Genomic DNA, 25,410 nt, shown 5'->3' on the forward strand with positions numbered 1-25,410 from the left:
TATGTAGGTACAAGCTTAGCAACTAAAGAATCACTTGCTCTTACAGTTAATTTGAAAATAAACCTCAAATTAGCACCAGTCTTGATCTGCTCTCTATCCAGGTTTAATTTATTTATCTAACCAGAGGTAAAAAGTGTTGAGCTCCATGGAAACTCACTGTTGGTTAGAGATTGGCACAACCCCTGGCAAATAGGCCTGATCTGCAATTGCTTCAAAATCTCTCCCAAAAAATATTTGTGCTCAATTTAATTATTCAAAATAAAATAAGCACTGGAAAAAGAAAGCAAGGTTTACGATCCATGGAATCGGTCCAGGGATTTAACATTATTACTATTCCTTTTTTGGGGATCTTCTGTAATAAAAATTTCACATACAACGGAGTAACGAACAGAAGATATGTTATCCCGTATGCCCGTGTGCCTACCCTGTGGTCCCACACGTTCTCACCAACGTTTGTTTTGAGTTTCTGATTTTCTGTATCTTTGTTCATGTGGCCAACATGATGAAGCGCTAAATACGAGTTATTGTTGATCATTACACTGAAAGTTAATATTGTTGAGGCTCTAGGAAAGTTAATATTGTTGAGGCTCTAGACAGATTACAGGAGCTACTTTTTATTACACAATTTTTTTGTTGTTGCCCCCTAACCCCCTACATTTTTTATTAATTGCCGAAAGCTCATAACATAAAATGTTACGAACTTACGATTCTAATTATATTTACACACATTTTTTTAAAATAATGTTAGATGTTAAATCACCTAATTATTAATATCCAAAAAAAATTTTCCATTTGAATTTCGAACCTGCAGTTTCTTATACAGAGAACATTATTTTTGTCACAAGATTAATGGCTGATTCTAATATACACATATTGTTCTAAGTCAATTTTGAAAAGGTGTAATTTCGTACCTAAATGCTTGTCTTATTTTTAGGATTTAAATAGTATAATATTTGATATATTTTGCAATTGTCTTGGTAATATTAATTGTCGTTAGTGTCTAGCCATTGAATCGTCCTAAACAGATACGGATATAGAGCAGATAATCTATGAATACAGATACAAAACGAATAATTATCGAATAATTGAGTCATATATAATTTAAGATACAAATACTAATGAATAAAATTCAAATATAAAACTAAATGAATAATTAAATATGGGATGGAGTAACATTATTAAATTTATGTTACAATGTTTCAAAAAAAGAGCTTCGTAACCGTATCAAGTTTCTAAAATCCAATAGCGCACGATAATTAAATGAAGAGGAGGGTTCAAATGCCTCCATTTTTTGTGCCTCCACCATGCCTTCATTTTTTAAAACTTTAATAATTTAAAATTCAAAACTTAAAAGTCAAAATAAAACCGTTAGATGTGATCTATGTTATTTTCTCTATGTGCCCATAAAAAATTATCACATTTCAATTTTGTTTTTATGTGGATCAATAAGTTCAAAAATCAACGACTAGAAATCATCCACATTATTGCAATTTTTACAAGCTCTTGATGACAATCAAAATAAAATTGAAATGTCATAATTTTTTACACGTGCATAAATAAAGCGATGTAGATCATATCCAACGGTTTTATTTTAACTTTTAAGTTTTAAATTTTAAATTATTAAAGTTTCAAAAAATGAAGGCATAATGGAGACACAAAAAATGAAGGCATTTGAACCCTCATCTTAAATGAATATCATCATGAGTTTTTGCTGCTAAAATCCAATAGCGCACGATAATTTACAAAGCCCATTTAGGCCCATAAGAAATTTGCAAATAGCACCACAACAATCTGTTGGATATCAGTTTGCATTTAGTTCCACATGAGACGTAGAAAGACTCGCTGCTATATAATAGCCCTTCAAAGGATAACATGTTGGACAGATTAGAAAGGGGAAAAGGGTAGTGAGTTTGAATCCGTGAAAATTTCATCCGGATACATGTGGATATCCAATCCGTTTATACTTGAGCAATCGGATTCAAATATATCTGTTATACCTGAGCAACCGAATTCATATCCGAATCCAGGTCTTTCGTTGAAAATCAATTTATGGTGTGCACACCCGGAAAATTCCTCACGCCCATCTATTAGGCAGGCCATGAGTGTTTTGCAATTTCAAGCTAATGTGCCAATCCTTCCTGCAAAAATGCCGATGCCGGTGTATCTTATTCCATTGGATCCTAATATGCAACTTTTTACCTCCTCTGAGGCTACTTCAAGTGGCATAGCACAAAATTCCACCAAGTCGGCTCCTGCTCCATCTTCAGACTCTTCCTGGCTGCTGAAACAAGAACCGAGAACATTCTAAACAATAAATTCGTAAACCAAGTTTCTTCTGTTTTCTTTTCTTTAGTGCTTTTGAATGCATATTACTGCAATGATTCCTATTTGGTAGCTTTCTTTGTTTTTCTATTGCATGTATTGCCCTTGTACTTTTTTTTTTCTGATGCTTTTGTTTCTGGAATTTATTTTCCCAATGTGTATTGTGTTATTCTTTTATTTCCTTTTTTGGTAGCATTTTTCTTCGGTAACATGTTATGCTAAACTAGCTTGCTCTATAATTTGCTTATAATCTTTGCTATGGTGGTTCTCGTTTGCTACAAAGTTCAAAATTCAAATGTCATGCAAATCAGGATCAGGTTTATCTAATTGTCTATTTCTGTATACATTCATTTTTCATATCCTTTTAATTTTTGATGAAATGAAGAAGACTTTCCCACATTTGTAATTGCCTCCATGCATGAAATTACACACAAATGTCAGCATGTCTGCATGTGATTGCTAGCATTTCCATCCATCACACGTACGACACCAAGTTGCAATATCGCCATTTCTCGCCAATCAAATCCCAAAAACTCTCAAATTGAACTGGTCCAATTTCCTTTTCCCTTCCCATCAAGTCTATCTGCAAAAGATACAGCACAAATTGTCCACTTAAGTTTGCGATTTTAAACTTTAACTCAGCCTCCCTATTTGGTACCTTCATCTATCTAAAAGCCAGAAAACGGGTTCCTTTCTGGTTATGATCTGAATCAGGCTGAGGTTAGAATTGCTTGATCTGATTGGCTGAGAAAAGGTGTTTGGTGTTTGCTACAGGCCTGGAATTGGGAGTTATTTTACGCCTGTTAGATAGAAGGAGATTTGACAGAATTTGTTGAAGATTATTTGTTTATTTGAGGAATTTAACAGTCTCCTTAGTAAGGAGATTACTTCTCATTTTCTGAAAAAACAGGGAGAGTAGAATAAGTAGGAGATTGACAATTTTGAGGTTTTGAATTTCAATCCAAGCACAAATCAGCAAACAATTTTAAAGGCCATTCTTGCCTCTTCTATGTGTACGTGTAATAATCCACAAAAAAAAAATCCTAGATGGGCCTAAATTATACTTAAATCATTCTATTACTAGACCAAATCATTGTCGGTATTGGATTATCAGCTAATATCAATCAGCCTTAGGGGCTTAATATGATTTATTGACTTACCAGTTAAGAATTTAAACAGAAATATTATATCAAGGTCTTCAAATAATTCAACTCCAAAAGGTACATGTACAAACCAAAAATCGTCAATAGATACTCGCTTCATACTTCACCTTAGCCAGTTACCCTTTTATTAAAAGCATATAAAGCCCATCAAACTCAAAATTGAATCTGAACAATTTTTCTACCGTCCAAACTACTTTTAAATATACGTGTGCAAGATCAGCAAGAACCTTGATGCGAACACGCACGTATATTGATGTGACGTGCACATATTTTAATGCGATGCGCACCAATCAATATTGCTTTAAGATCCGTGCATGCTAGATCAACACGAAATTGAAGCACTATGCACAGATCTTAATGCGATGCACACAGATCAAACGGTAGAGGGACCCTTTAGATTTAAATTTGAGTTTGATGGGCTTTATATGCTTTTAATAAAGGGTAAAATGGGTATTTAAGATTTTAGAATGAGTTTTAATATAAAAGGCAAAGGCTTCTATGGACATAAGGACCTATCTGTAAAATGAACATATTTTTATTTTCAAAGTTCAAACAGTCGATCCGAACCGTTCATCTTATTCTCTATATTAATATGTGCTTGGAGACCAAATTTTACATTTTTCTAAATTTTTTTACTATTTATTAAGATGGGTACAAAAAATATCAAATTCAGACCATTGAATTTTGTACCCATCTTAATAAATAGTAAAAAAATTCAGAAAAATGTAAAATTTGGTCTCCAAGCACATATTAATATGGAGAACAAGATGAACGGTTCGGATCGACTGTTTGAACTTTGAAAATAAAAATATGTTCATTTTACAAATAGGTCCTTATGTCCATCGAAGCATCACTCAATATAAAATACAATAAAATGAATAAATTTGTGAATTTTTGAAGTTTAGAGGGGAAATACGTAATTTCAAACTTTAGAGGGGGAAATACGTAATTTTGAAGTTTTTGAGGGGGATACGTGAAATTCCCCCGAAAAAGAAAGCAAGGCTTACGGTCCATGGAATTAGTCTTTCTTACTCGTTTAACGCTGTGGTATATAGTACACCCGGTCTTGGAATTTAATGTGTATTTTTTTTCTTGGAATTTCTCTTTTTTTTCACCCAATTAATTTCTCTGGAATTTTGCTGAATTTACACTGGGATCTTATGGGAATTTAATATACAACAGAGTAACGAAAATTGAGGCGCATATGAGCGTGTGCTGGTGCGACTGCCATGTGGTCCCAAACATTCTCGCCCAATCAATGCGGCAGCACCAACATTCTCTTTTGTGTTGTTGATTTTCTGTATCTTTGTTCATGGGGCCACCATGATGAAGCGCTAAATAATAGTGTTTGTTGTTCATTACACTAAAGTTATATTGTTGAGGCTCTAGGCAGATGGAAGAAGCTACTTTTTATTATACAATTTTTTCTTTTTCGCCCCTAACCCCTTGAGTTTTTGAGTCTGTATCACCCGGTAACTGAATTACAATTTTAGAAAATGGACGGTTCAGATTAATTTTAGTCGGATCAAATTCAATATGGTGCCATTGAGATTGTAGAGAATTTGCTTTGTGATTCGTGCCAAGTTAAAAGAATGGCCCTGATTTCTCACTTGCACCTCAGGTACATGGGGTGATTCAGATTCTTAGTTTTTGAGGTTTCATAATGATTTAATTGTGGATCTTTAGAGTAACATATCCAAATATATCAGTCAAAAACTTTCCACCAGTGTAGCGAAACGAACATGATCATAGCAAACAAATTGCATTTTAGTAAATAGTAAACATCTATAAAGTGACTAATTTAAATAATTAGGTTACAAAAAAATAATTAAAAATATTTAATTTTTAAAAAAAATTACCAAAAAACTCATCTCAAAATTTGCTCTTTCGTTTCTAAAATCGCCTTTTCTCTTCTCTTCCTCTTCTTTGTTTTTCTCTTCTGATTGGTTTGAGTGAATTGTGAGTGAAAGGAGAGAGAAAAAACTCTTTTATACCTAATTTCACACGAAATAAAGGCCGTTCTAACTTTCGGCATCCCTATTCTTTTCTCGGCTGTTGAAAATTTGATCAATCTGGGCATTTTTAAAAATATTCAAGTGAATTGGATATTTCTATTATTTTGTATTTAATTTTGGATATTAAAAAAAAAAAGCGGTCAGAACATTTAACGATTCAAAATGTCATTCCCACCATCTACATATTAAAGCCACATGCTCACATATATATCTAACTTTATTTTATGTTATGAAATTTTTGTCTATCTTTGCTCATTCGCAGGCAACCTAATGTATTTACCTCAATAATAACAAATCTATAACAAATCCATAATTACCTTTAAAAAGCTTTAAAACTATCCATTCCTAACAAATCAACAAATTAGAAAACTAACCAAACAGTGGAGAAGAACGACCGGGCGGAGTCGTGGAGACTGGAGAGCCGCAAGGACGGTGATCGGCAGCCGGCGGAGGCGCGGTCGACTGTCAATGCGGAGTGGCGGAGGTCCGAAAGACACAGTGGCGGAGAGCGGTAGGGGTCGGGGAGTCGTAGAAGAATCGGGGCGGACTGACGGAGGCGCACGGCCAGAGAGAATTTTGTTTGGGAGTAAAAAAGTGGGAGAAAGAGGGCAAAAAATGGAGAGATGTACTGCGACAATAGGGATTTGATCCAAGGAGGGATTTTCACGCGGGAGAGGAATTTTTCTCCCGGTAATTTCTGTCGCGCTGGATAGGTATTCCGACGTTTCAATCACACGCTGCCCGGTAATTTCTATCGCGCTGGATAGGTATTCCGACGTTTCAATCACACGCCGCCCGGTAATTTCTATCGCGCTGGATAGGTATTTCAGCGATTTCAGACCGATGACAGTCTAGAGCATCTGGAAGGCAGAGACGCAATCAAACATGACTTTGAATGGGAGAGAGGTATTAAATGAGTCCTTGGATACCGTGGGTCTTAACGCCGTTAAATGTCTAATTTCAAACTTTATTTTATATTTCTTCAGTGAAGGGAATGCAGTTGTTGACTTGAGGGGGGGTCAATGGCGGCTCAATATAATTGTGCCTCATCTCTTCCTCTGGCACCAACGATTCTCCCCCAGTCTACACTCTCTCACCTACCTAGCTCTCTACCTTGGCTCCCGCTGCAAATGCCTCCACACCCCAAATTTTAATAAGCAAAATGGTGGTACCTGAAATTTTAATAAGCAAAATGGTGGTACCTGACTTGTGCTCAAGACCAATCCAACTCTTATACTTAACTACATTTTATTTATTTCTTATTGTACCTCATTGTGGGTCGGTTTCATTCAACTTCAATTTCTCAGACCCAAACACTGTCAATGAACATATCAAGTTGGAACCTGATGCATCCTATGATAATCGAGAAAAAATCAGCTTGACCCTGGAGTCCAGAACCTCGAGCCCAAAGAACAGCACCGGAAGAGCAACGTACAATCAGCCGGTGCCATTATGGGATAAAGATACAGGAGAGGTAACCAACTTTACAACCCAGTTCTCTTTTCTTATACAAAATACTACACCATATTACTTTGGGGATGGCTTTGCTTTCTTCCTATCTTCCTATCCATCTCAAATTCCTCCACAATCTGCTGGCAAATATCTTGGCCATTTCAATTCCACTACTGGCATGAATGCATCGGCTAATCAAGTAGTCGCGGTTGAGTTTGATACCTTCTTGAATACGATTATAGATCCAAATTCAACAGATCGATCTGTTTGCCACATTGGTATTGATGTAAACATGATTCAATCAACTTCTTACCAGCTCATTCCAAATTACCTTTTTGTTGGTACAAGGATGACTGCACAGATTGAGTATAACAGTTGGCTAAAACTTTTGAGTCTTTCCCTTTGGCATGAAAATAACTTGACAACCCAATTCAACCTCAATGCAAGTGTTGATATAAGGAACCTTCCACCAAATGCATCCGTAGGCTTCTCAGCAGCCACCGGAGCAGATTATGAAGCGCACCAGATATTCTGGTGGTCTTTTAACTCAAGCTTAGAAATGAAGCAAATTTCCCCCAATTTAGCTCCATCAGAAGCCCCATTGGTTAGAAAAAAAAAAAAGACAAGAAATAAGTCGGTCATAGTTGGAATAGTCGTGGGCACATTTATTATGTTTATTGTAGTAGGGATCTTAATATATCATCTCAGAAAAAGGAGGTCAATCAAGAAAATCGGAGAAATTGAGGTGATTGGTGATGAATCAATTGATTACGAATTTGAAAAGGGGAGAGGACCCAAGAGGTTCCCGTACAGTGAACTGGTTGATGCAACAAATGGTTTTGGGGAGAATGAGAAACTTGGAGAAGGTGGGTTTGGATCAGTCTACAGAGGTATTTTAAAGGATGAAAACATTCATGTTGCTGTTAAGAGGGTGTCAAAAGATTCAAAGCAAGGGAAAAAAGAATATATATCAGAGGTCCGGATTATAAGCCAACTAAGGCATCGAAATCTTGTTCAACTAATTGGTTGGTGCCATGATCATGGAGAATTTTTGTTGGTTTATGAACAGATGCATAAGGGGAGCCTCGACAAACACCTGTACAGCAAAGAAACTCTTCTAACTTGGCCAATTAGACACAATATAGCATTAGGGCTAGGCTCTGCTCTTCTATACCTCCATGAGGAGTGGGAACAATGTGTTGTGCATAGAGATATTAAGCCAAGCAACATAATGTTAGATTCCTCATTCAATGCTAAGCTCGGTGATTTCGGCCTTGCTAGACTTATTGATCACAACCAAGAAGTAGAAACAGTTGCTGCTGGCACCAAGGGTTATATAGCACCAGAATGTGTCCTCGGCACAGGAAAGGCAAGCACCCATTCTGATGTTTTCAGTTTTGGAGTCGTCTTGTTGGAGATTGCATGTGGAAGGAGGCCCATAATGCCTCAACAGGATGAAAAGAAGGTGATTTTAGTTGAATGGGTTTGGGATTTGTACGGGCAGAATGCACTTATGGAGGCCGTCGATTCAAGTTTAAATGGTGATTTCATAAAAGAAGAAGTCGAGTATCTGATGATTGTTGGTTTATGGTGTGCACACCCAGAAAAAACCTCGCGTCCATCTATTAGGCAGGCTATGAATGTTTTGCACTTCAAGGCTAATTTACCAATTATTCCTCAAAAAATGCCGAGGCCGGTGTATACTATTCCATTTCATACCTCCTCAGAGGCTACTCCAAGTGGCACAGCCAAACTTTCAGCTTCTTTTATTGAAGGTCGGTGACTGACAATTTCATTAATAATAAGAAAGTTATTTACAGAAACCAGCTCAAACATGAACCGAGAACGTTCTAAATAATGAATTTGCAAACAATGTTTCCTCTGTTTTTTTTTAGTGCTTTTAAATGCACAGTACTACCATGATTCATATTTGGTAGTTTTCTTTGTTTTTCTATTGTGCTGTTTTTTTTTCTCTGTTGCTTTTGTTTCTGCACTTTCTTCTTGTAATATGTATTGTGTATAATTGTTTTCTTTTTCTTTATCCTTTTTGTTTGTACCAAGCTTCTAAATAGCTAGCTATAGCGGTTTTGGACCCAGAAAGCTAAGCTAGGGGCTAAAACTGCGCTAATCAAGCTACGACCGCTATAGCGGTAATAGCGGTCCGCTATGCTACATGGGTTATGATTTTGCAATTTTTTTTTTTTCTGAAAACATGATTTTGCAATTTTAATGGGCCTTAATATCTAAATTGGTTTTTTTTTTTACTTTATTAAGCTATATCAATACAATGGAACATGTGCGGGCTATACCGCTATATCAATTAAATTTTGTATCATGCATTAATATATGGTAGTGGTATATTTTGAATATAAAATATATCGATAGTTTTTGAATTAGGGATATTTTGAATGACAATTTGAACTTTGTATTGGTTTAATATGAATAATATTAGAACTTCTTAATTAATTTGATATTTTTTTTCTTGATGAGACATTTTTACTAGGCAAAGCCTTCTATGGACATAAGGACCTATTTGTAAAATGAACATATTTTTATTTTTAAAGTTCAAACAGTCGATCCGAACCGTTCATCTTGTTCTCCATATTAATATGTGCTTGGAGACCAAATTTTACATTTTTCTGATTTTTTTTACTATTTATTAAGATGGGTACAAAATTCAATGGTCTGAATTTGATATTTTTTATACCCATCTTAATAAATAGTAAATAAATTCAAAAAAATGTAAAATTTGGTCTCGAAAGATATATTAATATGGAGAACAAGATGAACGGTTCGGATCGGTTGTTTGAACTTTGAAAATAAAAATATATTCATTTTACAAATAGGCCCTTATGTCCATAGAAGCATCACTCTTTTTACTATTAGTAGAAATATAAAATATAATTTTTGAAATAAAAAAACGCTATTTATAATAGCTTTCGCTAAAGCTTTTTTTTTTTGTCTCCCCGCTACACCGCTATAAACGCTATTTAGAAGCTTGGTTTGTACCCTCATTCCTAGATATAAACTCCTTTATTCTCCTGAAGTTATTTAAACTACTCTAGTAATCTAATCATACTTATTTACAAGTCTTGAACACCCTATTACATCATTCCTAGGGGTGTAAATAGTCGGATAGATAGTGGTCAAACCGTATCCATTATAATTTTTCGGATACGGATACGGATACAGATACAGATAGTCTCGAAAATAGATATGGATCGGATATTAAACGGATACTAATAAGAATCATATATTGGATGGATATGAATATAATTTGGATAATTAAAATAAATTACTAATGTACATTCTAGTAAAAAATAATATTTAAATATAATTTTTTCATTCATAAATTAGATCTAAAATTTTCATAACAAATTTGTTAGTTACAAAACATTAATCACTAATCATGTCATAGTGTTATATTGTTCATCGGAATATATATGTATATGCAGTTTAATAAATCATTAGTATGTATATGCAATTTAAGAATATAGAGTATATTTGTTTGTGGTTTAGGGGTGTAATGGTCGGATACGGATAGTTAAAAGTCTTACTGTGTCCTTATGCATTATAAATTTTTGGATACGGATACAGATACGAATAGTCTCAGATTGAGATGGAATAGAAATTGTACGCTCCGATTGAGATGGAATAGAAACTATACACTTTGAGTTTTGACAATACCGTGCTCTAGAATTTACTCAGCTGGTCTTCGATCCTCTTCTCTCCCTCATTAATTTGTCAACTTCAGTTTTCATCTTGGTACCTTCATGTCCGACATTTTTATTTTTACCCATTTTGTAAAATATTTTAATAAAAATAACCAAGATTTTGGTAAAATTTTAGAAATACTCAAACCGTAGAAAAAATTCACGGTTTCGAATTTTTTTTTTTTTTTTTTGCTAAAATTTCAAAAGTTTTGTTATGTGCCATCTGAACGGTTGCATGCAGTGTGACCTGACACATCTCTCTCCTTGGACCCTGCCTCTCTGGAATATTTAATACAATTCAAGTACAATTGTTTTCACAGCAATGCAACGTAACGCTTCCGTGCCTCTGTTATTAAGTTATGCATGCATCACGAGTTCTCTAATGCGCAAAAAGGTAACGAGAGCTTGGCAGAATTTCTCCATAATATGATGAAATTTGAAATTAATAACATATATATATACACGAGACTAATAATCCTTTTCGTTGACTAACTCTACTTCAAATGTATTTAAATGCATGATACCTAATCATGAAAGTTTGTCTCTATATATACATCTCTTACTAGCTCACACATTTAATTTTATACTTGCAAAAGTTGACTGCAAGGTGGTTGTGTGTATATAGATATATACATAGCAGACCATGTGATTAATATGTGCGCACTATTAATTGAAGAGATATTCTGCTTCTGTATTTTATTCCTCAATTTTCTCTTGTAGATTGACATATGGCCATTAAGGCTCAATCAACTCTCTTGTCACAAAAAAAAAAAAAAAAAAAAAAAAAAAAAAAAAAAAAAAAAAAAAAATGAAAGAGTAGATAATTGAACCCAAGGAGAGAGATTGTGTCAGGTCGCACTGCATGCAACTGCCGTACAGATGGCACATAACAAAACTCTTGAAATTTTAGCAAAAATAGTAAATAAATAAATTCGAAACCGTGAATTTTTTTTATGGTTTGGGTATTTTTAAAATTTTATCAAAACCTTATTTTTATTAAAATATTTTATAAAATGGATAAAAATAAAAATGTCGGATATATCTAAAAACCATCAAACGGGTTCCTCTGAGGATATGATCTGAATCAGACTGATGTTAGAATTGCCTGATCTGATTGGCTGAGGAAAGGTGTTTGGTGCTTGCCACATGCGTGTTGTTAGTTGGAACTTGGAAGGAGATTTGACAGAATGTGTTGAAAATACTTTGTTTATTTGGAGAATTTAACGGTAGCCCCACTAAGTAGTTTATTTTTTATTTTCTGAAAAAAACAGAGAGAGTAGATTGAGTAGAAGATTGAAATTTGGAGGTTTTGAATTTAAATTTAGCACCGAGATTGCGGTGTTTGTTGCATAAAGAGGGTCTGAATAAGGATAAATTGGAAGGTTCGATTCTGTCCATATCATAAAAAGGCAGGAAAGCAATAATAGAAACAGTGTGTTCAGTGGCGGATCCAAGTGAAATGAATGGGGTCAATTGATTTCATTTCTTTTTAAATTTTTAAATTTATATATTTTTTATATCATTTAGACTAAAATTTAATAGAATTGTAAAATTGACCACCGATTTTTATATTAATAGGAAAAATAAAAATAAAATATCGATTATCGAGTACACTTTCAGAAAATTTCGAAAAAAAGGAAAAACTTTATGATTTATGACGTTCAATTAATCCGATCGTTAATGATCACTAATTAACTAAAAACACTGTAGCTAGACATTATAGTCTATGAAGTTCAGCTACAGTTTCAGTTTTGGAGTCGTCTTGTTGGTAATTGCATGTGGAAAGGGGGCCATAATGCCTCAACAGGATCGAAGGAAGGTAAGTTTAGTTAAATGGGTTTGGGATTTGTACGGTACGAAAGCACTTATGGAGGTTGTTGATCCAAGATTAAATAGTGAGTTCGAAAACAGAGAAGTAGAGCGCATGATGATTGTTGGTTTATGGTGTGCACACCCGGAAAAATCGTCGCGCCCATCTATTAGGCAGGCCATGAGTGTTTTGCACTTTCAAGCTAATTTACCAATTCTTCGTCCAAAAATGCCGATGCCGGTGTATATTACTTCCTTTGATCCTAATACGAAACTTTATACCTCCTCTGAGACTACTTCAAGTGGCATAGCACAAAATTCCACTAAATCGGCTCCTGCTCCATTTTCAGACTCTTCCTGGCAGCTCAAACAAGAAACAAGAACATTCTAAACAATAAATTTGCAAACTAAAAAAAAAAAAGTTCCTTTTTTTTTTCTTTTTTTTCTTTAGTGCTTTTAAATGCACAGTATTATAATGATACCTATTTGGGAGTATTTTTTTTTCCTCTGTGTTTTGTGTATCATTATTCTTACATTTCCATTTTAAGTATGTTGAATTGTGTTAGTAGCATTTTTCTCCGATGACATGTTATGCTATTAAAACAGCTAGCTGCATAAATTGTTTATAATCTTTTGCTATGGTGGCTCTCATTTGCTACAAGGTTCAAATGTCATGCAAATCAGGCTCAGCTTACCTAATTGTTTATTTCTGTTTATGTTCATTTTTCACAACCTTTGAATTTTTGAAGATTCTTTGTTTATTTGTGGAATTTGACAGTTGCCTCACTAAGGATATTGCTTTTTATTTTCTGAGAAAACATAGAGAGTAGAATAAGTAGGAGATGACAATTTTTAAGTTTTGAATTTCAATCCAGGCATGAATCAGCAAACAATTTTAAAGGCCATTCTTGTCTCTTCTATGTGTGTAATAATCCACAAAAAAACCCTGAAATTAGACTTAGATGGGCCCTAGTTCAACATCACAACTTAAATTGGCCAAAATTATATTGAAAGCATTCAATTACTAGACCCAATCATTGTTGGTATTGGGATTATCAGCTAATATCAATCAGCCTTAGGGGCTTAATATAATTTATTAACTTACCAGTTAAGAATTTATACAGAAATATAATATCAAGGTCTTCAAATAATTCAGCGATCCAAAAAGTACATATACAAATTAACCATAAATCGTCAATAGATACTCACTTCATACTTCACCTTAGCCAGTTAATTTCAATATAAACCTCAAATTAGTACCATTTTTTAATTTACCTATTGAACAAGAGGTAAAGATGTGGAGCTCCATGGAAACTCACAGTTGGTTTGAAATTGGCACTACCCGTGGCAAATGGAATTCAGATCCAGTGAAAGTAACTCAATTTTTGGATTTTAAATAGGGACCCTCCGATTTAAATCCGTGAAAATCCATTAGTGCACACATCTCGAACATCGAATTCAAATTCCGAGACAATCTTGAGCAACGGATTTGAATCGGATTGTCCGGATCCAAAACCCAAAAGTTGGGTTACTTTAGGGGATCCAGACCCTGGCAAATGGGCCTGATCTGCACTTGCTTCATAATCTCTACCAAAAAAAAATGTGTTCAATTTAAATTTTAAAAATTAAACAAGACAGGCCTAAGCACTGGAAACAGAATAATACTACTGTTCGATCTAACATAATTCAATTAAATTAATTGCTTTACTTTTGGTAAGTACATTGTTCTGGTTTGATTTTTCTTTTTTACATGTTTTCCCCCAATTGCATGCAATTGAAAGAAGTTACAGATGAATGATGAGAAATTAGTAGGAGTTGAGAAAAAGACTAGAGATGAATCAGTACCATTATTCCATTAATAGCCTCCAATCATCCCGTTTCTTTGTGACATTCAGGTCGAAAAACAAAGCAGGGCTTACGGTCCATGGAATTAATCTTTTCTTACTCGTTTAACGCTGTGGTATATAGTACACCCGGTCTAGGAATTTAATGTGTTATTTTTTCTTGGAATTTCTTTATTTTTCTTCACCGAATTTCTCTGGAATTTTGCTGAATTTACACTGGGATCTTCTGTAATGGGAGAGTGACGAAAATCGAGGCGCATATGATATGAGAGTGTGCTAGTGCAACTGCCATGTGGTCCTATAGGTTCTCGCCCAATCAATGCGAGAGCACCAACATTCTCTTTTGTGTTGTTGATTTTCTGTATCTTTGTTCATGAGGCAACCATGATGAAGCGCTAAATAATAGTGTTTGTTGTTCATTACACTAAAGTTATATTGTTGAGGCTCTAGTCAGATGGAAGAAGCTACTTTTTATTACACAATTTTTTCTTTTTCGCCTCTAACCCCTTGAGTTTTTGAGTCTGTATCACCCGGAAACTGAATTACAATTTTAGAAAATGGACGGTTCAGATTAATTTTAGTCGGGTCAAATTCAATCTGGTGCCATTAAGATTGTAGAGAATTTGCTTTGTGATTCGTGCCAAGTTAAAAGAACGGCCCTGATTTCTCACTTGCACCTCAGGTACATGGGCCGGGTGATACAGATTCTTAGTTTTTGAGGTTTCATAATGATTTAATTGTGGATCTTTAGAGTAACAAAATCTAAATATATCAGTCAAAAACTTTCCACCACAGTGTAGCGAAACAAACATGATCATAGCAAACAAATTGCATTTTAGTAAATAGTAAACATCTATAAAGTGACTAATTTAAATAATTAAAAATATTTAATTTTTAAAAAAAATTACCAAAAAAATCATCTCAAAATTTGCTCTTTCGTCTTTGAAATCGCCTCTTCCTCTTCTTTGATTTTCTCTTATGATGGATTTGAGTGAATTGTGAGTGAGAGGAGAGAGAAACATCTCTTTTATAGCCAATTTCACACCAAAAAAAATACTGTTCAAACTTTTGATATCCCTATTTTTTTCTCGGCTGCCAAAAATTTGAGCAATGTGGGCATTTTTAAAAATATTCAGTTGAACTAGATAGTTCTGTTATTTTGTATTTAATTTTGGATACAAAAAAGCGGTCATAAAATGTCATTCCCACCATCTACATTAAAGCCGACATTTTTAAAAATACCTGATTAGCAAAATATTTTAATAATAATAACCAAATTTTAGATAGAATTTTAAAAGTAACCAAACCGTGAAAAAATTTCACGGTTTGAATTTTTTTTTTTTGCAAAATAGAATTTTTTTTTAATTTTTTGTATTGAAATATTAGAAATGTTGAATATATTTCTTTGAAAATAGATAGAATACAATATAATTTTATTTATTAGAAAGACTACAACAAATAACCCATATCAACATTTTTCAGGCCGGATTTTTCGCAGCTATAAGAAAAATTAATATATTTCTTTGTATTATTGTAAAAAAATAAAAATGCTTGAATTCTGAGTTATTGATTCCGATTCAAAAGTCACTTCTAGGTAATACAGAAAATATTGTCATCCAGAAAAGGCCTTAGGCCACCTGGACGTTTGTGTTATATATTACCATGTTATTGGTATTGTAAGTGTATGTAAGATTATTATTACAAAAGAAAATAAAAATAAGGGAGGGTTGGTGGGAGTGCTGTGTTAATCTGTGATTTGATGCTATAAAATTGTTCAAAATGTTCACCTGGTGTTAAAAAAAAAGGGCAAATAACGCATCGCTTTTGTATGCTAATAGTAATGCCGCATTGCTAATTCATCTATGTTCTGTAGTAGTATACCAGATGGCTACAAAACAATATTTTGATTTCTAATGAAATTTGCTACCAATCTACCGATATTAAAAAAAAAAAAATTGATTATTTTGGAATTGTATTATATTTGAGAATATTGAATTTTACTTGGGAGTAATTATTAGTATTTTTTATTTTATTTTATGTTGCTGGACCAGACACCATGCATGTTACCTTCCTATTTTTGATAACATGCATCCTGTGACCCTGTGACCTAAATGTAGCTGTTAACTTGGGTTGAGCAATTATATGAAGATATTTGATTATTTACATGTAACTTCTTTTTCTTTTTTTTTTCTACGGAAATCTTCAAATTTATAATTGAATTTCTTGTAATACTTGTGCTTTTCAGATTGGAACTTAATGCTGTTGTATGAATCATGCTTTGCCAAACGAATTCGTTTGGCATCAGAGTTTTATTTTTTTTCTCTTTCTGAGTCTATTTCAACATACTTCTGTACTGTTTTGGTAAATTTAGAATTACCAATTTTGAGTCGCCGTGCAGTGACCGTTTATTTGGTAGGATACTTGGTGATAAAAATAAGCAGGAAGTGTCGCTACGAAGAATTTACCATTGACCATTGACCATGCGTTGACCATTGTCCATGCATTTACCATTTACCATTTATCGGGTTTTTACTAATAAAAGCAGGGTGGATTGGCACGTTTTTTTTCGAAATTTTATTTACTAATTTTGAGGAATTTAATGTTATATCAGAATTTTTTATTTTTATGTTTCCACATTTTTAGGTCATATCTGATTGAAGATTATTTATTTATTCTCGACTAAACTGTGATTTAACAATGAAGAATCACCAATCATCACCAGATCCTGAGTGAATCTTTTTCATTTCGCCCACTCAGATATAATTCATGTTAAATAGTAAAAAAATAAATTTGAGGTGAGAAGATATATATGTTACATATATAAATAACAAGCATCGATCCATTTTGTTTATGTACGTGTTTAAATAGAAAATTTATGAAAATTTCTTTTTCTATATAAATTTGGTTCAATTAATTAAGTTGATTTGTATAGTATGAAGTTTCCTCAACTTAAATATTTGGGACAATATTTAGCTAAAACGGACTTCGTAAATAACAATCACATATTGCATTCTTAGTCTTGGGTCGAATTCAAACTATTGGCTACAGTGAACTGGTTGATTCAAACAATCACATATTGCATTCTTCCTCTCGGACACCAATTATTCTCCCACAATCTACACTCACCTAGCTTTCTATCTTGGCAAAATTAATGGTGCTACCTGACTTGTGCTCAAGACCAATCCATGTCTTGTACTTATCTTCAATTTATTTACTTCTTATTGTACCTCATGGTGCTTCGATTTCTTTCAACTTCAATTTCTCAGAACCCATCACCAATCTTGTGAATGAACATATCAACTTCCAAGGTGATGCATCCTACAATCAGCAAAAAATTGACTTGACTGATAACAGTGGGGACAGCAAAGGAAGAGCAACCTACAATCAATCGGTGCCCTTGTGGGATAAAGATACCGGAGAGGTAACAAACTTTACAACCCGGTTCTCTTATCTTATACAAAATACAACAAATTACTTTGGGGATGGCTTTGCTTTCTTCCTATCTTCCTATCCATCTCAAATTCCTTCTCGTGGAGGGGGCAGCAATCTTGCTATTTTCAGTACCCTACCAACATGAATGAATCGGCAAATCAAGTAGTCGCAGTTGAGTTTGATACCTACTTCAATGTAGGTATAGACCCAAATTCAACAGATGGAACTGTTTGCCACATTGGTATTGATGTAAACAAGATTAAATCGACTTCTTTCATGCTCATTCCAAATTACCTCTTTATTGGTACAAGGATGATTGCAGAGATTAAATATAACAGTTCAATAGAACTTTTGAGTCTTTCCCTTTGGCAAGAAAAAGACTTGACAAACCAATTCAACATCAATGCAACTGTTGATTTAAGGAAACTGCCACCAAAGGCAACCGTAGGCTTCTCAGCAGCCACCGGATCAGCTTTTGAAGCGCACCAGATATTCTGGTGGTCCTTTAACTCAACCTTAGAAATGAAGAAAATTTCCCTCAATTTAGCTCCATCAGAAGCCCCATCACCCAAAGCCCCATTTATAAAAAATAAAAACACAATAAATGTGCCGTTCATAGTCGGAATAACCGTGGGCACATTTATCATATTTCTTTTAGTAGGGATGTTTATATATCATCTCAGAAAAAAGAGATCAATCAAGAAAATCAGAGAAATTGAGGTGCTTGGTGATGAATCAATTAATGAAGAATTTGAAAAGGGGAGAGGACCCAAGAGGTTCCCATACAGTGAACTGGTTGATGCAACAAATGGTTTCGGGGAGAACGAGAAACTTGGAGAAGGTAGGTTTGGATCAGTCTATAGAGGTACTTCAAAAGATGAAAACATTGATGTTGCTGTTAAGAGGGTGTCAAAAGATTCAAAGCAAGGGAAGAAAGAGTATATATCGGAGGTCAGGATTATAAGCCAACTAAGCCATCGAAATCTTGTTCAACTAATTGGTTGGTGCCATGATCATGCAGAATTTTTGTTGGTTTATGAATTGATGCACAAGGGAAGCCTCGACAAACACCTTTATAGCAATGAAACTTTTCTAACTTGGCCAATTAGGTACAATATAGCACTAGGGCTAGGCTCTGCTCTTCTATACCTCCATGAGGAGTGGGAGCAATGTGTTGTGCATAGAGATATCAAGCCAAGCAACATAATGTTAGATTCCTCATTCAATGCTAAACTCGGTGATTTTGGCCTTGCTAGACTTATTGATCACAACCAAGAAGTAGAAACAGTGCCTGCTGGCACCAAGGGTTATATAGCACCAGAATGTGTCCTTGGCATGGCAAATGCAAGCACGCATTCCGATGTTTTCAGTTTTGGAGTCGTCTTGTTAGAAATCGTGTGTGGAAGGAGGCCCATCATTCCTTAACATGATCGAAGGAAGGTGAGTTTAGTTGTATGGCCAAAATGGACTTATGCAGGCCGTCGATCCAGATTTAAACGGTGATTCCATAAGAAAAGAAGTCGAGTGGCTTATTCATATTAGCTTTCGTACCGTGCAAATCCCAAACCCATTTAACTAAACTCACCTTCTTTTGATCCTGTTGAGGCATTGTGGCCAGCAGCAACCGTTTCTACTTCTTGGTTGTGATCAATAAGTCTAGCAAGGCCGAAATCACCGAGCTTAGTATTGAATGAGGAATATAACATTATGTTGCTTGGCTTGATGTCTCTATGCACAACACATTGTTCCCACTCCTCATGGAGGTATAGAAGAGCAGAGCCTAGCCCTAGTGCTATATTGTGCCTAATCGGCCAAGTTAGAAAAGTTTCATTGCTATAAAGGTGTTTGTCGAGGCTTCCCTTGTGCATCAATTCATAAACCAACAAAAATTCTGCATGATCATGGCACCAACCAATTAGTTGAACAAGATTTCGATGCCTTAGTTGGCTTATAATCCTGACCTCCGATATATACTCTTTCTTCCCTTGCTTTGAATCTTTTGACACCCTCTTAAGAGCAACATCAATGTTTTCATCCTTTAAAGTACCTCTATAGACTGATCCAAGCCCACCCTCTCCAAGTTTCTCGTTATCCCTGAAACCATTTGTTGCATCAACCAGTTCACTGTATGGGAACCTCTTGGGTCCTCTTCCCTTTCCAAATTCTTCATCAATCGATTCATCAACAATCACCTCAATTTCTCTGATTTTCTTGATTGATCTTTTTTTTCTGAGATGATATATAAACATCCCTACTAAAAGAAATATGATAAATGTGCACACGACTATTCCAACTATGACCGGCACATTTATTGTGTTTTTATTTTTTATAAGTGGGGCTTTGGGTGATGGGGCTTCTGATGGAGCTAAATTGGGGAAAATTTGCTTCATTTCTAAGGTTGGGTTAAAAGACCACCAGAATAACTGGTGCGCTTCAAAACTTGCTCCAGTGGCTGCTGAGAAGCCCACAGATGCATTTGGTGGCAGTTTCCTTAACCCTATGATCGGAACAAAAATTTTTTTGCTCAAACGAGAAATAGAATCGGAATTCTTTTCCGTTGTCTGATCGGAACATAGATCTCAAAGGGAGATGATTTGATTCGGATGGATTTGAGAGGACATATTTCCTCCAACAAAATCACGTGAAAGTTGAAGGTATTTGATGAGAAACGATTTCGTTGAGATAAAATTACGTCGCTACCCTCATCTATCTGTTGTTGCACGTACCTGCCCTTTCGTTGTTGTGGGAGAAGCTGTGGACCCCAGCTTTATGAGAAAGTTGTAACTAAAGGAGGAGGAGAGGCAGGGAGGGAAGAGTTAAAGTATGGATCTGACTGAGTTAATGAGGAGCCATGAGTTTCACCTCTTCGTCTTCGCTTCGTTTTGGATTTTTTTGGCTATTTCTTCCTTCTGTTACGAAGGTTTCCTTTTGAGTAATGGCAATGGCAGTCCTTTGTAAATTAATTGAACTTTTAGACTTTTCTTTCATTGTCAAATATTGAATTCGCTTATGCAGTTTACTCCTTCCAATCAACAAAATTCAATTCCAAATCAATCATAATCCTTTCTTTTCTATTGAATTGAATTCTTTTCTCCTCAGTTTTTATTCCGATCAGAGTGTAAATCAACAGTTGCATTGATGTTGAATTGGTTTGTCAAGTCTTTTTCTTGCCAAAGGGAAAGACTCAAAAGTTTTATTGAACTGTTATATTTAATCTCTGCAATCATCCTTGTACCAATAAAGAGGTAATTTCGAATGAGCATGAAAGAAGTCGATTTAATCATGTTTACATCAATACCAATGTGGCAATCAGTTAAATCTGTTGCATTTGGATCTATAATCTGATTCAAGTATGTATCAAACTCGACTGCGACTACCTGATTAGCCGATTCATTCATGGCCGTAGAGGAATTGAAAAGGCCAAGATTGAGGCCCCCTCCGTCAGGAGGAATTTGAGATGGATAGGAAGATAGGAAGAAAGCAAAGCCATCCCCAAAGTTATTTGGTGTAGTATTTTGTATAAGAAAAGAGAACCGGGTTGTAAAGTTGGTTACCTCTCCAGTATCTTTATCCCACAAGGGCACTGGCTGATTGTACGTTGCTCTTCCTGTGCTGTCCGCAAGGCCTGAGGTTGCCGAATTTTTGGTCAAATCTATTAATTTGCCCGGATTATCATAGGATGCATCTCCTTCAAATGTGATGTTTTTCTCGTTGCTGCGGTCTGAGAAACTGAAGTTGAATGAAACCGAAACACCATGGGGTACAAGAAGAAATAAATAAATTGAAGACAAGTATAAGAATTGGATTGGTCTTGAGCACAAGCCAGGTATCACCATTTTGCTTATTAAAACCTTGGAATGCTCGGTGACTGTTGTTTGTGGAAGCTTTTGCAACCGGAACCAATGTAAAAGGCTTGGTGAGTGTAGTTTGGGGGAAAATTATTGAGGCACAATTATTGGTGCTAATAAATGAAACTTACAAAGACATTGACCCCATTGACCCCCAGTCAACAACTGCATTTCTCTTCATTAAATTAAGTAATACTTACAAGCATTATTAAAATAAAATCAGAAATACATATTTATCAGGTGTGATGATATTAGGGGTGTAAACGGATCGGATAATATCCGATTTCATCCGAATCCGAATCCGGAAAAGTACTTAAATTATCCGATCCGTATCCGTATCCGAAACTATCCGTATCCGTATCCGTATCCGAAAAATTATAACGGATACGGATACGGTAAGGCATTTTACTATCCGTATCCGACCGTTTATACTTTAAACCACAATAAATGTGATATATGTTTTTAAATTGATTTATTAAATTGCATATTGTACGAATAATTTATTAAATTGCATATAGATATATATTTTGATGAACAATATAACACTATGACATAATTAGTGACTAATATTTTAATAATATAATAGATATTTTGTAACTAACAAGCTAATTATAAAAAATATCCGTATCCGTCCGATATCCGATCCGTATTCGTAACATTTAATATCCGATCCGTATCCGTATCCGAGACTATCCGTATCCGTATCCGTATCCAAAAAATTATAACGGATACGGATACGGTAAGACCACTATCCGATCCGTATCCGACCGTTTACACCCTAGATGATATGGACATTAATTTGTTGATCTGGACTGTTGACCAAGTGACTTTAATGTAGATTGTGGCATTGACAGTTTGGCACTTAAATGTGACAGAAACTTTTTTAACGGTAATTGGCACTTAAAAACGTTTCTTATATCAGTAAAGTTACGAACCATTCGAATTCTTAACGCCGTCTTAAAACAGAATTGGTTTCCTCTTGAGTTAACTCTAATATTGAGATTAGATCTGTTCGTCCGATTTAAATCGGCACGAATATTAAAGAGCCCGTATTCTAATCGGACGTTCCGGAGCTAAACACAAAAGGTGCGTTAATGCCGAGGATGCGTTCTCCATAAAAGCCGTTCTCTTCTAATCCGCTCGTGAATTTCAATTTTAGACGAACTCAATTTGGGTAAAGATTTTAACAAAATAGTTCTCGCTTAGTGCAGAGCAAGAGCCAGATGAGCTGCTCTTTGGATTCTTTAGTCGGTGCGCAGTATGACTTGAAAATTGCTCTGTTAATAGCTTTACCCCTGACCGCTTCATTCTTTTATTTCGGAAAAGCATTTCTTTAGCGCCCCCACTATCACCGAATTCACACTTTCCTTTTTTGTGTATTGCGCTCTCCTTCCCAGTCCCGACCTTCTCTTCTCTCTATCTTCTCAGCTTGTATATTTGAGCTTCAACTGAAGGTAATAGCATAATAGCTTACTTCCTTTGTGTTTTAGACCGATCTCTCACTCCTATCAATCTAGCATGGTAGCTCAATTAGCAGTTCAGCTTTCTTTTTCTATTCGATAAAATATTAGAACAATTAAGAAGTGTATTTTTTTAGTGAATTCCTGAACAATTGAACCACCAATTGTTGTGTGATGTGATTAATTTAAGCTGTGAACTAGTGAACCACCAATTGTTGTTTAATGTGTTTAATTTTACTTATGTAGACTATTGGTACTTGGGATTTTGGGTTTATATGATGTGAATTTGTAAACTTAATGAATTTACTTTGTGGAGTTTATAAGTTTTCCTTTTTATCTACGAATTTTATATAATTTTTAAGGCTTTGAAAGTTCCTCATGGGAATTGTAAGTGTTAACAAGTTTAACATTCTATATTCAAAAATCAAATCAATAAAATTAAACTGGCGGTGTTAAACCCTAGGAACTCAAATCTTTTATTCTTAACCTAATTTCTGAAGATTTTTATTCCATTCTTTAGATTGGCAATTTTATTTATCTAGTGTGAATGGAGGAAGGAGAACACTGACAACTCTTTTCTCTTTGGATGCAGCCTCTGGCTGTACCAGTAATCTCCTCTGGCGTGTTATAATGTGAGTGAGCATTATCTTTAACTGGAATCCTCCTTCTAAAGTCCAAGCTGAGGCAATCCCTTATGCGCTTGAAGGAAAACTCTTTTCACATGGAAATTTTCTTATAGTATTTATAGTTTGGTGCCAAATCCAGCGAAATAGATTTTCCAGTGTGAGTTAGACTTTGGAAAAATATCAAGTTTTTTATTGGTTAATTATGCAATTGAGCATCATTTATACTTTGTTTCTGAAATTAACGCAGAAATTGACAGTTTTGCCAAGATTAGTGATCAATCTTGATATTCTCACATGTTAAGAAACCATTCTCATACCAAAAATAAATAAAAAATAAATAACAGTGTTGTTTCAGTGATACCTAGAAATGCACCTACCATACCTATCTTCCCGACGTCATGTTTTTCAATGTTGTTGTTGGCTTCTTTAGTTGGGATAAGTTGTGCATTCAAGCTTTTATGTGATTCTATCTTGAGGCTTAGTTACTGCATATTTGCATGATTCAGGATTGCGTGATGATTAATTAATATTCAAGGATTAATTGCCATGTGATGGGGCTAATTTGCCTAAACATCCAATTAATCATTTGACCTAGGTATTAATAGCTTTTGTTTAGTATTTCTAACCACAGCCAGAGTCAGATCATAACCTGAGAAGAACCCATTTGCTGGATTTTAGATTGATGAAGGCACCAAAAAGGGAGGCTAGGTAAAGTTCAAAACAGGAAACTGAAGTTGACAAATTGTGCTGTATCTTTTGCAGATAGATAGCTGGTGTAATCTTGTGGATTTTGAGTGCTGGTGAGAAGGCAAAAGGAAATCAATCAAGTACAATTTGAGAGTGTTTGGGTTTTTGATTTGGGAGGAATGGCGAGATTGCAATGTGGTATCGTACTTGTGATAGATGGAAATGGTAGCAACATGCTGACATTTGTGTGAAGGTAAGTACAGATGTGCGAAAGTCCTTTCTATTTCATCAAAAATTCAATGGCTATGAAAAATGAATGTAAACAGAAATAGACAATTAGGTAAGTTGAACCTGATTTGTAGACATGCCAACTCAATACAAACAGATTCTGAGCAATTCATAGTGCTATCTGGTTTAGCATAACGTATTGGAGAAGAAAAATGCTACTATCACAACTAAATGTGCCAAAAAAGGGAAGAAAAGAATAATTATACACAGTATGTATTGCAAGAAGAACATTAAAAAAAAGCACAACAGCTATCAATGCAATAGAAAAACAAATAAAAAACCAGAGGAAACTATGTTTGCCAATTCATTATTTAGAACGTTCTCGGTTCTTGTTTCAGCAGCCACGAAGAGTCTGAAGATGGAGCAGCAGCCGACTTGGTGAAATTTTTTGTGACGCCACTTGAAGTAGCCTCAGAGGAGGTGGTATAAAATTGCATATTAGGATCCAATGGAATAGCATACACTGGCATCGGCATTTTTAGAGGAAGAATTGGTAAATTAGCTTGAAAGTGCAATACACTCATGACCTGCCTAATAGATGGACGTGAGGATTTTTCCGGGTGTGCACCCCATAAACCAACAATCATCAAACACTCGACTTCTTCCTTTATGAAATCACCATTTAAACTTGAATCAACAGCCTCCATAAGTGCATTCTGCCCATACAAATCCCAAACCCATTCAACTAAACTCACCTTCCTTTGATCCTTTTGAGGCATTATGGGTCTCCTTCCACATGCAATCTCCAACA

The 25,410-nt window shown here is 35.0% G+C and overlaps 1 protein-coding gene, 3 long non-coding RNA genes and 3 pseudogenes across 7 annotated transcripts in view; 4 read left to right on the forward strand and 3 right to left on the reverse strand.

The window, feature by feature from the left end:
• The window catches only part of LOC144560458 (uncharacterized), a 54,546-nt gene extending 30,551 nt beyond the window's left edge, over positions 1-23,995 (forward strand). The window contains exon 5 of the long non-coding RNA XR_013513403.1: positions 23,579-23,995. This is a non-coding gene — a long non-coding RNA (uncharacterized LOC144560458). The remainder of the gene's footprint in view (positions 1-23,578) is intronic.
• LOC144560356 (L-type lectin-domain containing receptor kinase IX.1-like) overlaps positions 1-25,410 on the reverse strand; it is a 40,396-nt gene that overhangs the window by 12,567 nt on the left and 2,419 nt on the right. The gene's annotated exons all lie outside the window — the stretch shown is intronic.
• Positions 1,736-13,829, reverse strand: LOC144560465 (uncharacterized). Of its 3 annotated transcripts, none has more exons than XR_013513406.1 (3): positions 13,750-13,829; positions 2,733-2,905; positions 1,736-2,278 (listed from the first exon to the last, which is right to left on the reverse strand). It is a non-coding gene; the product is annotated as an uncharacterized LOC144560465 (long non-coding RNA). The 3 variants fall into 3 exon arrangements; XR_013513405.1 differs by lacking the exon at positions 13,750-13,829 and adding an exon at positions 5,875-6,231; XR_013513407.1 differs by lacking the exon at positions 13,750-13,829 and adding an exon at positions 2,981-3,328.
• LOC144560398 (L-type lectin-domain containing receptor kinase IX.1 pseudogene) lies at positions 6,542-8,999 on the forward strand (annotated as a pseudogene). The gene is made up of 2 exons (XR_013513389.1): positions 6,542-6,581; positions 6,689-8,999. The product of XR_013513389.1 is annotated as an L-type lectin-domain containing receptor kinase IX.1 pseudogene (transcript).
• LOC144560417 (L-type lectin-domain containing receptor kinase IX.1 pseudogene) lies at positions 17,866-19,290 on the forward strand (annotated as a pseudogene).
• On the reverse strand, positions 19,322-21,695 carry LOC144563955 (L-type lectin-domain containing receptor kinase IX.1 pseudogene; annotated as a pseudogene).
• Positions 24,384-25,081, forward strand: LOC144560452 (uncharacterized). Its single transcript, XR_013513402.1, has 2 exons — positions 24,384-24,624; positions 25,001-25,081. It is a non-coding gene; the product is annotated as an uncharacterized LOC144560452 (long non-coding RNA).

Source organism: Carex rostrata, chromosome 1 (assembly GCF_964058835.1).
Source record: "Carex rostrata chromosome 1, lpCarRost1.2, whole genome shotgun sequence".
Taxonomy (NCBI): Eukaryota; Viridiplantae; Streptophyta; class Magnoliopsida; order Poales; family Cyperaceae; genus Carex; species Carex rostrata.